The following is a 14,347-nucleotide window of genomic DNA, read 5'->3' as shown; positions in this document are numbered from 1 at the left end:
TGACTGTATGTCACATTTGCCTATTGGTAATTGTTCTGACACTGTACATTGCAAAGATTGTGATGTAGCTTACACCATGGATGACATCAATAACAATTTAGGGGAAGAACATTCCGCCATGGTGATTTCAGAAATTAAGTGGAAGGAGGCTATGGAACAAGATGATGTCTTGAAAGAAGTTCACGTTTTTCCACGTAAAGGTTGGCCTGAAGAAAGAAAACTAAGTGGTGAGTTAGCTTCATTTTTTAAAATAAAAGGATGAGCTCATGTTTTCTCAAGGAATGGTTGTTAGGGCTGACAAAATTGTTCCTCCAAAGAATCTCAGAGAGTTTATTTGTAAGCTAGCTCATGAAGGCCACATGGGAATGTCTACAACCAAAAGGAGAATCAGAGAATTTTATTGGTGGCCCGGTATAGACAGTATGGTTGAAAGATGGGTTAGGGATTGTTCTCCGTGTACTCAAAGTGATAAGTCTGTGAAACCACTTACTGTTGATTTAACTCCTATTGAATATGCTCAAGGTCCTTGGAGGAGGTTAGGCATTGATATCATTGGTCCTTTTTTAATTATCAATCAGGCAATGATATGTGTGCTTTAGTCCTTTTCGAAGTGGCCAGAATTAAACATTGTTGAAAAGGTTACTTCTGAGAAAGTTATTGAGGTTTTTTTTTGTACATACTTTATTGATGACTGTAACATCACATCCAATGCAACCAATATTATAAGGAGACAGTCCTTTTGTACTTGTAATTGGTACCATATGGTATACATTGCATGAATCTATCATACGTTTTTCATCCTATACGACAGAAAATGAAGAACAGATGATTCCTGACGACAACGTAAGTACCAGGTCAATACAGTTATGTCAGATAAAATTACAGCATAAAGCATTCACATTTCCAAATAACGAGAAGAACAGATTCAACCATGTCCCCTTCCTCCTTAACTCTCCCAACCCCTCCTCCTGATGTGTAGCTTCTGTGGTAACCGAAAGGGGGTTGTTAGTAGTGTGGTGTAACACCGAGGAGTCCTCAGCACCCGTGAGTTATGAAGTATGGGTCTGAACCCTGGAACCTATTGTTAAAGTAGCATAGGATGAAACTGTGTGTTATGTGGGTGGGGTGCCCTGTGGCGGCAGTAAGTCAAGTGATTCGAGGTTGTGTAGCATGATCTCGCAGTCCATCAAAATGGGTTGGCTTCGTAGTCCCCTCTCTTCTTCCCTCCGAAGAGCCGCACCCTCAGTTCTACCCCACTGCATCATGTCGGCCTGCCAGCTGGATACCGCCGGGCACCTGGGGGACTTCCACCTCATGGTGAGGGCTCTTACCGCCAATATGAGGGCTAAATCTAAGAATCGTAGTCGTACCTACTGCACCTTTCTACGTCTACGTAGACCTAAGAGGCAGTCCAGGGCGTCGTCCGATAAAGGGATTTGTGAGACTTTGCTTAGAGATTGACAAACTCCCCCCCAGTAGCCCCGCAGGCAGGGGCAGGACCACAGCATGTGAAGGAAGTCCGTCTCGTCTCCCTTACAACGGCGGCAGTAATGTGAGGCGTCCGGAACCATGCGATTAATTCTCTTGGGGGTGAGATACGACCTATGCAGGACCATCATGTGAATGAACTTTAGTTTAGCCTTACGGGACACTCTTTTGGGGTGTTCTAACATGCTCTTCCAAGCCTTGTCAGTGATTTCCGTAGCAGAGTCCTCGGACCATTGTGATCTAAGGGATTCAAGTGAAGGTGCGGTGTTTGCCCGAATGCCCGTGTACAGCCACCGAACTAGGTGTCCGCCACTCCCCATATAGTATAAGTGATGTACCAAGTTATGTTGTGAGGGTTTACTGCATTGTGGGGCCCATGTGTTCTTTATGTAATGGGAAACCGTAGCGTGTAGTAGATACAAAGGTTGGTGGGCCCATAGCCTGAAGAAAGGAGTCGTGATCAAGCAAGTTACCATCACCGAAGAACGCCCGACGTCTTACACTCCCGCCTCCGCCCAAGCATGTATCCTGGCCTTTGTAAGCCTACCCTGCGGTGTGGGGATGCCCAAGAGGGGGATGTTCCTTGAATAGGGGGTCGCCAAGGAGGTATATGACAATGCCTTCCTCCAGCACTGTAGTGCAGTCTTCAACAGGGGAGGGCTGTCCACAGGGATTTTGGCCTTAGGGAGGAGCAGGGAGTGCAGCACGCCCTGGTCTAAATCCCTAGGCGAATATCCAAATTCCTGTAGATTCCTCCCCGCGGTCCAGTAAGACAGCCATTGGAGCTGGCTGGCGTAGTAGTCCCTGATGTCCGGAACCCCCAGGCCGCCACCCCGGGTCTCTAGTTGAAGTTTCCGTAGGCTCACTCTCCTACGGCCCTTTCCACAAATTAGGCCCACCAACATAGTATTCAGTGTATTGAAAATAGCCTGCGGGACCATGACAGGTAAGTTCACAAAATAATATAATAGACGAGGGAGCATCACCATCTTGGAGATGGCAATACGCCCCATCACTGACAATGGCAGAGAGGACCAGAAGGCCACACTGGCACGGAGGGCTGTTATGGCCTGCACTATGTTGCCCTCGATTTTATCCGCCTGCTTTCTATAAAAATGAATGCCTAAGTATTTATTTCTTTATTTCTTTATTTATTTTTAAAAACCTTTATTGTTCAGTTCTGTAAAACATAATTTCAAGCCTACAACCCAGGGGCCGGCAGACATAATCAGAATTGCATCAATGAACACAGCCCTTATTTATTTATTTATTTATTTATTCAAAGTTTTATATAGCGCGAACAGGATCCTTACAGATATCAGAGCGCTTCACAAAGACAGGGTAGGGGCAGTGGGAGTCAACAGAGATAATGGGAACAGTATGATAGTCAATAACATGGTAATAACATGGATAATAAAAACATACATAAAACCAATCCATATACAATCAGGTAAGGAAGTAATATAGGACAGCACAAGTCATTGATCCCACTACAGAGGTGTTCAGGTGGATCAGTAAACCAACGTGTATCATATCTTGGACGGTAGTAAGAGAGTAGCGTAGTAGTGCCCCCAACAAGTAGAGTATAGTGCCAAGGGATAGGGTGAGCAGTGATACAAAGCAATGCAGAGTCTCTGAACCAACATCTATAGCGATCAGGAGATCTTGGCCAGAAGGATTGTTTTCACCTCTTTCTTGAAGAGTGCAGTGGAGGAGATCAGCCTGGTTTCAGGAGGGAGCGCATTCCAGATCCTGGGTGCCATTCCTGAGAAGGAGCGCTTGTAAGTTTTCACTTTCCGGAATCTACGAGGTTTCAGGAGTAGATTTTTTGTACTCCTATTGGATCTCGAACCTCCTGATATAGACAGCTTTTGAGCGAGGTAGTTGGGTGCCTTGTGGTGCACGGCCGCGTGTGTCATAACTGCAATTTTTAGCTGTATTCTGGCTTCAAAAGGCAGCCATTTTAGGGACTTTAAGTCTGGGGATATGTGCGAATGCTTTCTAGAGCCAGTAATGAGTCTCGCGGCAGCGTTCAGGGAGGCTCTTAAGGGTGCTGTTGTGGATAGCGGGAGACCGCTGAGGGCCGCAATTCCGTAGTCTATTCGAGGGATGACTAAAGCTTGTACAGCAGTTTGGAAGTCTTTGGCCGGGAGGAAGGGTTTGATTTTCCTCAGTGTGTGAATTTGGAAATTAGCTGCTTTTGTGGCTTTGCTGACGTGCTGCTGCATGTTGAGCTTGGCGTCGAGTGTGATGCCTAGGGATTTCGCCGAGTCCACGATGGTAGGTTGGACATTGAGTGCTGTTAGGTTGTTGAGCCAGGTTTGGGTGGTGGAGATTTTCGCCGGGGGTGTGATGAGTAGGAACTCAGTTTTCAGAGCATTTAGTTTGAGGTGATTATCGGCCAGCCATGATTGGGTGTTAATAAGCGTGGAATTCAGATGTTTGATATCTTCCGGGGATTGTAACTTTAGATAGAGTTGTGTGTCATCGGCGTACATATGGAATTGAACATTGGATGCTTGAAGCAAGGTGGCGAGCGGTTCAATAACGAGGTTGAACAGTGTAGGGGAGAGGGTGGATCCTTGTGGGACACCTAGATCTGCAGGCACAGGTGTAGATAGCACATTGTCGATCTTGAACCTCTGAGACCGATTGTGAAGGAAGGACGAAAACCACTTGAGAACAGTTCCCGATAGCCCCATTCTAGTGCTTAGCAGCTCCAGCAAGTTCTCATGTTTGACCGTGTCAAATGCTGACGAGAGGTCAAGAAGGATGAGGAGGCAGGACTCATTGCGATCCAGAATTTGGAGGGCGTCATCAATTATGTGTGTCATAGCTGTTTCCGTGCTATGTTTCGCTCTGAAGCCTGATTGATGAGGGTTGAGGAGGTCAAATTGATCAATGTGTTTTGTTAGTTGGAGTTGGACACATTTCTCCAGCAGTTTGGCCAGGGTGGGGATATTGGTGATGGGCCGATAGTTGTTTAGGTCAGACGGATCAGCTGTAGGTTTCTTGAGTATAGGCGTGACTTGCCCCACCTTAAGGGAGTCTGGAATGTGGCCTTGTTGCAAAGAGCTGTTGATGATCTTGGTCCAGAGAGGGAGGAGCAAGGGGATAAAGTCTTTTACAGCATTAGCAGGTAGAGTGTCTGTGAGGTGATTAGAGGGCTTCAAGGTGCAGAGCAGTTTGTGTATTTCTTCTTCCGAATAGGTATCGAAGTACTGCCAGGATGCTTTGTTTTTAGGTTGAGTGTCTGCCATTCTGGTGTGGTTGGGGTATCGGCTTACATCCATGATGAGGTCATTTCTTATGTGGTCAGTCTTTAGTTTAAAGAAAGCAGAGAAGGCTTCACAATGTGGGGTGTCGTTTGTTGTGCTGTTTGATTGTGTGGGTTGTGCCTTTGTTTGGGTCTTGATTAGCTCGAACAGTTTTCTTGGCCTGTTCTTCGCTTGGTCCAACTGGCGGCTGAAGAAGTCCGACTTTGTGCGCTTTATTTTCCTAAAGTAGGCATTTCTCTTGTTCTTAAGCTTTTTGAGATGCAGTGCTGAAGGGTCCGATCTCCAGGTGCGCTCTGCCATTCGCATATTACGCCTTTCGTCATTGAGTCTGTCATCATACCAGGGGTTAGAGATTTTGGTGGAGACTCTCTTCAGTTGCAGAGGGACGACTTCATTGACTATTGTATTCATAGAGTCAAGGTAGTGGTCAGTCAGTGATTGAACATCTGAGGCCCCTGAAGGGGGAAGGAGGAGGTTGCCGATGTGGGGAGGTAGGGTAGAGGGGTTGAGATTCTTCAAATCTCTTTTCCATGTTTTGGTTTTGATTGGTTGAGTAGGGTTAGGTTTAACTTTTTCGTTGATAAAGAAGGTGATAATGTGGTGATCTGACCAATCGCAGGGTAGAATCGCCTCCAGTTGAATAGCGTTCTCTTTGGCAATGATGAGATCGAGTATCGCGCCTTTGTCGTGTGTTGGTTTATCGCATACTTGGGTGAGGTCAAGCGCATTGAGGAAAGTTTTGAGACTATTCACCGTGGTGTCTTTCTGATCGTTCCAGTGGAGATTGAAGTCACCCAGGTAGACTTGAGTGGTCTGCCGACCGGCATTGGAAGTGATCAGGTCCATGAATTGTTGGGTGAATATGAGATTGTCACCAGGCGGGTGATAGATGAGATGTAAAGCACAGACTTGTTTGCCCTCACTGGTGATGTCGAGGCAGAGGAGTTCACAGGAGGAAAGGGAGGGGGAGGTGACTTGAGTAACGGAGAGGTTGCTCCTAAAAATGCATGCAATTCCCCCGCCCGTCTTGCCAGGAGACCTGTCCAGCCTAATGATGTGATAATTGGGGGGGACTAGTATGTCCATAATCGGGGTAGAGGCTTCAGTGAGCCACGTTTCCGTTAGAACGGCTAGGTCCAGATCCCTATCTGAGACGAGATCCGCGATGTCGGAGGAATGTCTCTGGGCCGATCTGCAGTTTAGTAGGATGCATTTGAGTTTGGGAGAGAGAAGGATGGTCGAGCTTTCTAGTGTGAGGGGAACTTTTCTGAGGTTGTTAGGGACGGAGCCTCTGTTGTTGAGTGTTGGGGGCCTTAGAGGGTTTGTAAGAATTGTGGGTATGGGGATGTGTGAGTTGGAAAAGTCTTTTACCGGACCTGGGCCATAAGAGCGTAGGAGAGAGCATAGGTCGCGGTCCGACAAGGGGTTGAGAACACGACGGGGGCGGTGGGAATTATTGCGAACGGGGATAGTAGGCCATTGCTGGTGTCGTCGGGGGCGAGGGTATGTAGGGAGGGTGCGTCGTTTGTAGGGTAGTGGGATGGTGGAAGGTAGACTGGGCTGTGAGGAGAGAAGGTCTTTGATTGCGTGAATGTCTTTTTTGATTTGTAAGATTTCCTCTTTGACTTGTTGGAGGGTGGATAAAGTCAGGTCAGGAGGGTCATTGGGGAAGGTGTTGGTGGAGAGAGCCGTTGGTGAGTGGTTGAGTGGTGAGCTGGAGAGCAGGCAGGGTATCGGGGGGGGGTATACTAGCGTTGTTGAGGGGTTCCGCGGTGCTAATGAGTGGGATGGTATTCAAGGTGTGGACGTGTTTGTGGGCGAGGGGTGTGGGTGATGTAGGTGAGAGAGGCGGTGGGTGGGAAGCATAGGTAGTGACTTCAGTGGGAGACGGTGCCGGTGGGTAGAAGAGTAAGTGAAGGCTGAGGACAGTGGGGGAGACAGGAGGGTAGTGAGGGCTGAGAATAGGAGGTGGGAGAGAGGGGGATGCTAAGGTAAGGGAGGAGGTATGTTCTGTATCTTTTGTTGGGAGGGAGATAGAGTTGTGAGTGGGAGTGGGGAGGGAGCAGGGAAGGGAGAGGTGTCTGCCGTGGGGGGGATGGGTGGATAAACTCCGAGTGATGGTGTGTGCAGATGTAGGCGTGTTGTGGGTGGGAGTTGTTGTGTCAGGTGTGAGAGACTCGTGGGTGGGAGTGGGGAGGGAGATGGGGAGGGAGAGGTGTCTGTCGTGGGGGGGATGGGAGGGGGGGTGGATAAACTTTGGGCGGTGGCTTGTTCAGATGGTGGTGTGTTGTGGGTGGGGGATGGTCTGTCCGGGGGGGGAGGGATGGAGGGGGTAAGAGTGGGGATAAGAAGGGTCATGTTAGAGGGGCTGCTAGTATGTGCGGTGGGGTTATTTGTGACTGTCCTTGGGGAGTGGGGGGCGTTAACAGCAGGTGGGCCATTTACTTGGGTGCTAGGGGTAGAAGTGTAGTAGGTGGTGGCTGCGACATCAGGGGTGATAGTGCTGGCGGAGTTCTGGGTGGGGGTCCGCAGCTTGGAGAGGTGCTCTTTGAACTTGGGGAACAGGTTGTCTAGTAATTCCAGGTTCTTGTCCGTGGATTGGATTAGGACAATCCCGTTATTGTAGATAGTAATGGTAGACCTGCCAGGGAAGAGGTGGGAAGGTGTGATGGTGAGAATTAGGCCATGAGTTGTTTTCCTAGTGGTGGAGACTGTGAGTAGGGATAGGAAAGTTTTTCTCCATTGGGCTCTGCGTGAGGTGTGGAAGATGATATCAGTATTCAGGGCTCCATTGCCCGGTGAGAAGTAAGTGTCGGCAAAGGGTGTTTCAGGGTGCGACCTCAAGAAGTTGTGTTTAAAACGTTTAGTGGCATTTTTGGAGAGAGGAGTGGAGGGGTAGTTAATTCTAAAAGTGTGCTTGCCGTTGAGCTCCATTTTATAGAGGCTGTGGTGTTAGGAGTAGGAAATAGGACGATAGTACAAACTGTCAACCGCTAGTTACAGGGCCAAGGAAGACACTAGTGAGTGTCACTAGTGATAGCCTATAATATAAATAATATACTGGAATAACATAAAATACCTATGCAGGCAGTAAAATACCTGAGTCGAAAGTGATAGTAGTGTGTAGTCAAAAATATGTGAGGTACGTGTGTCAGTAACAAAATACAATTGCAAACCAAAGTCAAATGCAGAAAAAAAGTATTCTCATTCTGTGCATTACAAATGTTCAAAATAAAGCTAGGAGTGTAATACTGCAATAAAAGGCAGACATTCTTTCATATATGAGGTAGCAATCTGCGCGATACATATGTTCAAAACATAGGTAGAAGTATAATACTACAATAATAGGCAGACATTCTTTCACACTAGTCTAAAATACTAAAGTCCAATAGAGACTAGTCTAAAATGTCCGCCAGGTAGTACAGATCGAGACAGTAGACCTCTGTTTGTTGCTGTTGCTTCGATAGCAGGGGAGAGCAGCTTCCCTTCACAACCATGCAGGCAAGGGGAGATAGAGATATTAGTCCTCTGTCTGCTGCTAAGATATTAGTCCTCTGTCTGTCTACCGTTATAGGTATAATACTGCAATGATATGCAAACAATCTTTCATATATAAAGTAGCAATCTGTACATAACAAATGTTCAAGATAACACTAGGAGTGTAGTACTGCTATGATGGCAAAACACTCTTTCACAAAAGAGGTAGCAATCCATGTCTTAAAAAAGTTCAAACTTAAGCTAGGAGTGTAATACTGCAATGATAGGCAGACATTCTTTCCAACAGAGACTAGTCTAAAATGGCCGCCACATAGTTCAGATCGAGACAGTAGTCCTCTGTTTGTTGCAGTGCCGGCAGGGGAGATAGAGATGTAGTCCTCTGTCTACTGCTGTTACTTTAGCAAAGGGGAAGAGATAGCATTTTCTGTTTAAGCAAGCAAAGCTCAAGGCTAGCTGGGAGGAATTCTTATCTCTGTGTGGGGGAGTTAAGCAGAGGGGCCACGTGGACAACAGAGGTACGGGGGGATTTATTGCTACAGTTTTATGGTCCCAGCCATTTTGAACAAAGGGGTTAGAATTTTTCTTAAAAGAGAACAGGCGGGTGGGAGAAGTAAATACCTTAAGTTTCTGTGCGCCTGTAACTATTTCCAGTAGAGTTTTACAGAAACACTGCTTTAGTCCATGAGAAGTATGTGGCTGTATGTACTGTATGTCCTTGTTCTCACATCGGGGCTCCCAGCCTGTATTATCCTGAAAAGCGGCTCAGCAGTTTGCCAGGTATCCACCGGTGTCGATGGGGGCAGGCTTCGGTCTTCTGTCGCCCCTACAGCTCCTGCAAGACTCCCGGATCACTTCACTCGCTTGCACCTATTAAAAAGCTCTCTTTTTTTAATTTTTTTTATTTTAAGTTGAGCTGTGCTTAGCTCACACTGGTTTGCCTCGAGAGATGGTGACACCACTGTGTCACTGTGCCAGCAGTCAGCGTCCCTCTCAGCCCTCCCATCCGCTAGTGTTCCTCAGTTGCGGAGTGGGCAGGAGAGGGGGGGGGGTTGCGTAACCGTGTCCCGGTGCTTATTTCAGTGCCCTTTGCTGCCGTCGGGAGGTCCCTGCTTCAGGTCGTGCTTGCGTGGGGAAGGGGTCCGGTGTTCCTCCAGCCTTGGTCCTGGTGCCAGCTCCGCTAGTGCCTCCGTCGCGCTCGTCGTTCTCCCTACAGGCTCTCTCAGCAGGAGGGTCGGCCCCGTCGTCCCGCTCTGCACCACTGTGCTGGGGCACCTCTTCAACCATCACAGACAGCCCGCCTCGCCTGCATCACCTCCCCAGTGCCCGTCAGTGGCGGCGTCACGGCAGACGGTCCCGACAGTCCTCACACCGTCAGCAGGGGGAAACCGGGGCGGGTGAAATGACTGATCCTGTGCCCGCCAGTGATCGGCGATCGCAGCAGACAGTCCCGGCAGCCACGGCCGCACCGGGGCACCAGACAGTAGTGCCTCCCCGATGTCCACAGCTTCCCGGTCCCCAGCCGCCACCAGCCTCCAATAGCAACCGCCGCATACAGTATGGCACTCCCCCGCTGTCTCATGCTCCGCCGATGCTCCGATGTTAGTCACAAGGGTCCCAGCCGCCAGTGATGAAGAGGTAGATGTCGTTTTCGATGGTGCTGTCCAATCCATTTACTATTAAAAGCCAATCCAGTTACTCGGTGAAATCCAGTTACTCTTAATTAAATTTCACGCAGGAGGATGGGTGCTATCCGGGATAAATCCCACCGAGGGATCCCGAGCACTAGGAGCTCCGGCTGAGAGCTCCTACCGTGCGGCCATCTTGCGGCAATTTCCCTTCAGCCGACAACCCTGGGGCCCGGCGGCGTGATGAAGTAGGGTGCATACAGAACCACCAGTCTCACCAAGGATATACGAACTACTTGGTTTTTGATTTTTAAATTAAACAAGGAAAGCAGAGTTAAATATCAGTCGCGCACACTGCAATACACATAGAGTCACATACAAAGCAATCAATGTCACTTCGTTACAGTAAAGGACCTCCCACATGGCCATCCCGGGACACGGGCCTAAGTATTTAAAGGTGGTGAGGACTACTGGTAATGCATAGTCGCCGAACCGTAGATTGTTAGGGTACGGAGTTTCTTGAAAGAAGGACGCTACAGACTTTTCCGGGTATATAGCCAGCCCGAGAGACATTCGAAGGTGGCAAAAATATCAGGAAGGGGGGTATTCTCGGCTGTTAGATCACGTAAGTACAAGAGGATGTTGTCCACATAAATGGAAATTAGATGGGTTGAACCATCAATTGGTATGACAAGTTGGTCTGCTGATTGCCTAAGCGCTATCGCTAGGGGTTCCAGAGCAAGAACGAACAACAGGGGAGATAACGGGCATCCCTGTCTCGTACCCCTGTGGACCGTATATTGGTCAGAAATGTAACGACCAGTACGGGCTCGGACAGTGGGGATGTATATAGTAGGCGCACCCATTCAAGATATGTGTCCAGAAACCCGAAGCATTGGAGAGTCGCAAACATAAAGTCCCAAGAAAGAGAATCAAAGGCCTGCTTAAGGTCCAGTGCTATGCATCCTGCGTATTGATAGGCATGTGGAGTGGCCTTCATGACATAATGTAACCATCTGGTATTGAGAGAGGTGCTACGGTTCGGCAGGAATCCGCATTGGTCACCATGTATGAGTGTATTAAGGTAGGGCTGTATCCGGTTGGCGAGGGCCTTACTTAATATTTTATATTCCGTCGCTAGCAGGGAAAGGGGTCTATAGTTGGAAAAATCCAGTCGATCACGTTCCGGTTTGGGTAACGACGTAACCAGCGCTTGCATGGTGGAATGTGGTAAATGGCCAGCCTCAAAGGCGGTCCTGTATACTGATTCCAGCGTGGTACCAGGGCCTCCGAGTACGCATGGTAGAATTCGATAGGTAGCCCATCAATCCCAGGCGCTTTGTTACGATTCATACCCTTTATCGCAGTCCTAATTTCTTGTTGGGTTATGGGGCCCTCCATTCCCTTTTGTATTGAGTCAGCGAGTACCGGAATGGGTAGATCTCTCACGAACTTTGCGATTGAAGAGTTCTCTGCACGTGTGGGTGCAGCATAGAGCGTACTAAGGTAATCATGAAAGGCTATGTTTATTTCTCGTTGGGTATGGGCTATTTGTGCGTTAGGCATACGGATTCTGGTTATGACCGGTGGGTCGGACCTATCCCGTACTATGTGGGCAAGCAGTATACCGGATCTGTCTGTCTCTGTGTGTTTGCGTTGCAGGAATGCCCTATGGTCGATTGTGCGTAGTGTCTCCAGTGTTTCAGCATGGTCTATACGGGCTGCCTGCTGTGCCTCTTTTTTGTCAGGGTCTGTTACTGCCTCTTGTTCTAGCGTGGTCAGCTGTTGTTCAACACTTAGTAAATGCTGGTGTGTTTTCGGTGGTGCCTCCATCAACTGACCTATCGATGCCCCCCATACCACCACCTTTAGTGCGTCCCATTCAATTAAATTACAGGAGGCCGTGTTGCAATTTTCAGCTATGTAATTTGTTATAGTGTTGGAAAGGGCTGTACGGAGTGGAGTGTCCTCTAGTAATTGTGGTTGTAGCTTCCAGGTGGGCACTGGGGTTGGCACATGACCCCAGTTAAGTGTAAGCTCTAGGGGGTTGTGGTCTGAAAAGGTTTTGGCTAGGTATGTGGATTGGCAGGGATGAGTGATGCTAGATCTAGAGCAGAGGAATCTATCGATTCTGGTATGGAGACTATGTACTGGGGAATAATATAAATATTCTTTATGAGTAGGGTGTAGACAACGCCATGCATCTGAGAGCGCCCAGCCGCGGGTCCAGGTAGCAAACATGTCAGCCAATTTACTGGCGTTCGTACCAAGAAGAGGAGGGTGAGATCTATCCAGGGTAATGTCTAGGACAGCATTCCAGTCCTCCCCCAACACCCAGGGGATACCATCCTAGTCAGTCAGGGCTGCACCCAATCTGTACAGAAAATGGTCCTGGTCAAAATTAGGGGAGTAAACACTACCCTGGATCACCAGTGATCCATCCAGTGTGCCTTTCAACAGTATGTATCTTCCCTGGTCATCGACCCGTCGCTCCAGTTCAAGAAATGGGACACCGTGGCATATCCAAATGGTGACCCCCTAGCAAATGCTGAGTAGTTAGTGGAGAATATCTGACCCCTCCATTTTTTGCATGTCTTCTGGGTTTCCGACTCGGTTAGATGGGATTCTTGTTGGAATACTATATGGGCTTTGCGTCTGAGGAGATATGCATGTACACTATGCCGCTTTTGTATTGCCCCCAACCCACGTATATTCCAGGTGATCAGGTTGTAAGACTCTAACGTGGTATCTGTTCTGGGCATGGCGCTGTATATAGGGTATAGCTCCAATTTACACTCAGCCAATAGACCAACAGTGACCAGGAGTCCCTTTCCCCATGAACTCTAACAAAACATGGCACAGCGACCGAACTACGCTGGGCCCAACAACAATTCACAATAATGATATAATAGAGAACAGTGCATACGCTTCTAGGGGAGCCGCCCCCACCAACAATGGTCATGTTTATAGTGACACCAGATTCTTGGTGACTCTACAGTACCCAGCAGAGGGGGGGACTATAATTCTACATATTATAGACAGTATTTCCCTATTAAACAATCATAAGCAAGAGAAAGCTAGAGTCCTCACCAAACAGAGCTGTATTCACATGCAGATTGAGATGATCAATGTATACATTTGTAGCAACCAATCCATACCCTCCATATCAATACAAAGGCTATAACATAAAGATAATGTTCATATGGAGAGTTGTGAAAAAAAAGGATACAATAGTTGCCGGGAGTTGGAAACCATGTTGTCTGCAGGAGCATTTGCAGCAGATCAGTTCCAGAATAATTCCATGTTCTTTTAGTGTCCCCATCGGCCTTTAGTTATCAATGATGTTGTCCGCTGCTCGGGGTGTAATCGTGGGGAATAGAGTTATACTGTGCTCGGAGTCTGAGTTCAAGGTGCTGTCTTCCGAGTCCGTGGGGATTTTATTGGAGTCTTCTCGGAATGCCCCGGCAACATCAAGGGCTCCTTCTTGATCACAACGCTGTTGTTTGCGCGATGGTCCCGTACCACCTTTACCCTGGTTAGGGGTCTGAGACCGGCGAGAGCCCAGTTTCGGGAGTTTACCAGTGCTCTGCGAAGAGACATCCGAGTGGCTGGACTGGCTAGAACCAATGCACATGACTTCGATCCATTCCTCGGCGTCCGCTGGGCTCTCAAAGAAGTGAGTTTTTTTGTCGTAAATGACTTTCAGCCGGGCAGGGTACAGAAGTGAGTATTTGAGTTGTGCTTTCTGGAGTTTCTTTTTTACTGCTTGGTAGGACGACCTCTGTCTCTGGACCATGACGGTGTAATCAGGGTACAGCGAAATGCGGTGGTTTTCGAACTGGATCAGTGTTTTTTCTCTCGCTTTCTGTAATAATATATCACGGTCCCTATAATTCAGGATTTTCAGTCTTAGTGGGCGAAGCGGTGCACCTTGCTTGGGTGGTACGGTTGGTATTCTGTGGGCCTGTTCGACGCAAAAGTACAGGGAGAGACCTTCTTGTGCTATATGGTCCCTGAACCATGCTTCCATAAATTCTGCCACCTTCGCACCTTCACTTCGTTCAGGAAGGCCTATGACTCGGATGTTGTTACGCCTGTTTCTGCCTTCAGCATCTTCCACCCGGTTCAGGAGGCCCGACATCTGTTTTTGTAGTTGTTGTAATGTCGAAGAATTCGCCGTGACTCGGGGGTCCAGGTCCTTGAGGGATTGTCCGTGGTCTTTGACGGTGTCCGCCAGTTTCCTGTGGTCCGCCCGAAGCAATGTCTGGCCTGTAGTGAGCGTGCCAATTTGTAGTTTGAGCGCTGCCCCAGAATCGTGGATTTACCTAAGGATTAAATCCAGCTTGTCTGGTGTACTTGCCATCAGCTCCGAAGACATAGCCCCCAGAGAGGAAGGCTGACTGGAGAGCTCCCCCATGGTGGAGGGGGGGCCTGTTCCTTGTTGGCCATCTAGCCTCT

This window comes from Lissotriton helveticus, chromosome 7, assembly GCF_964261635.1.
Source record: "Lissotriton helveticus chromosome 7, aLisHel1.1, whole genome shotgun sequence".
NCBI classification, from domain to species: domain Eukaryota; kingdom Metazoa; phylum Chordata; class Amphibia; order Caudata; family Salamandridae; genus Lissotriton; species Lissotriton helveticus.
Note: the sequence above shows the minus strand (reverse complement) of the source record.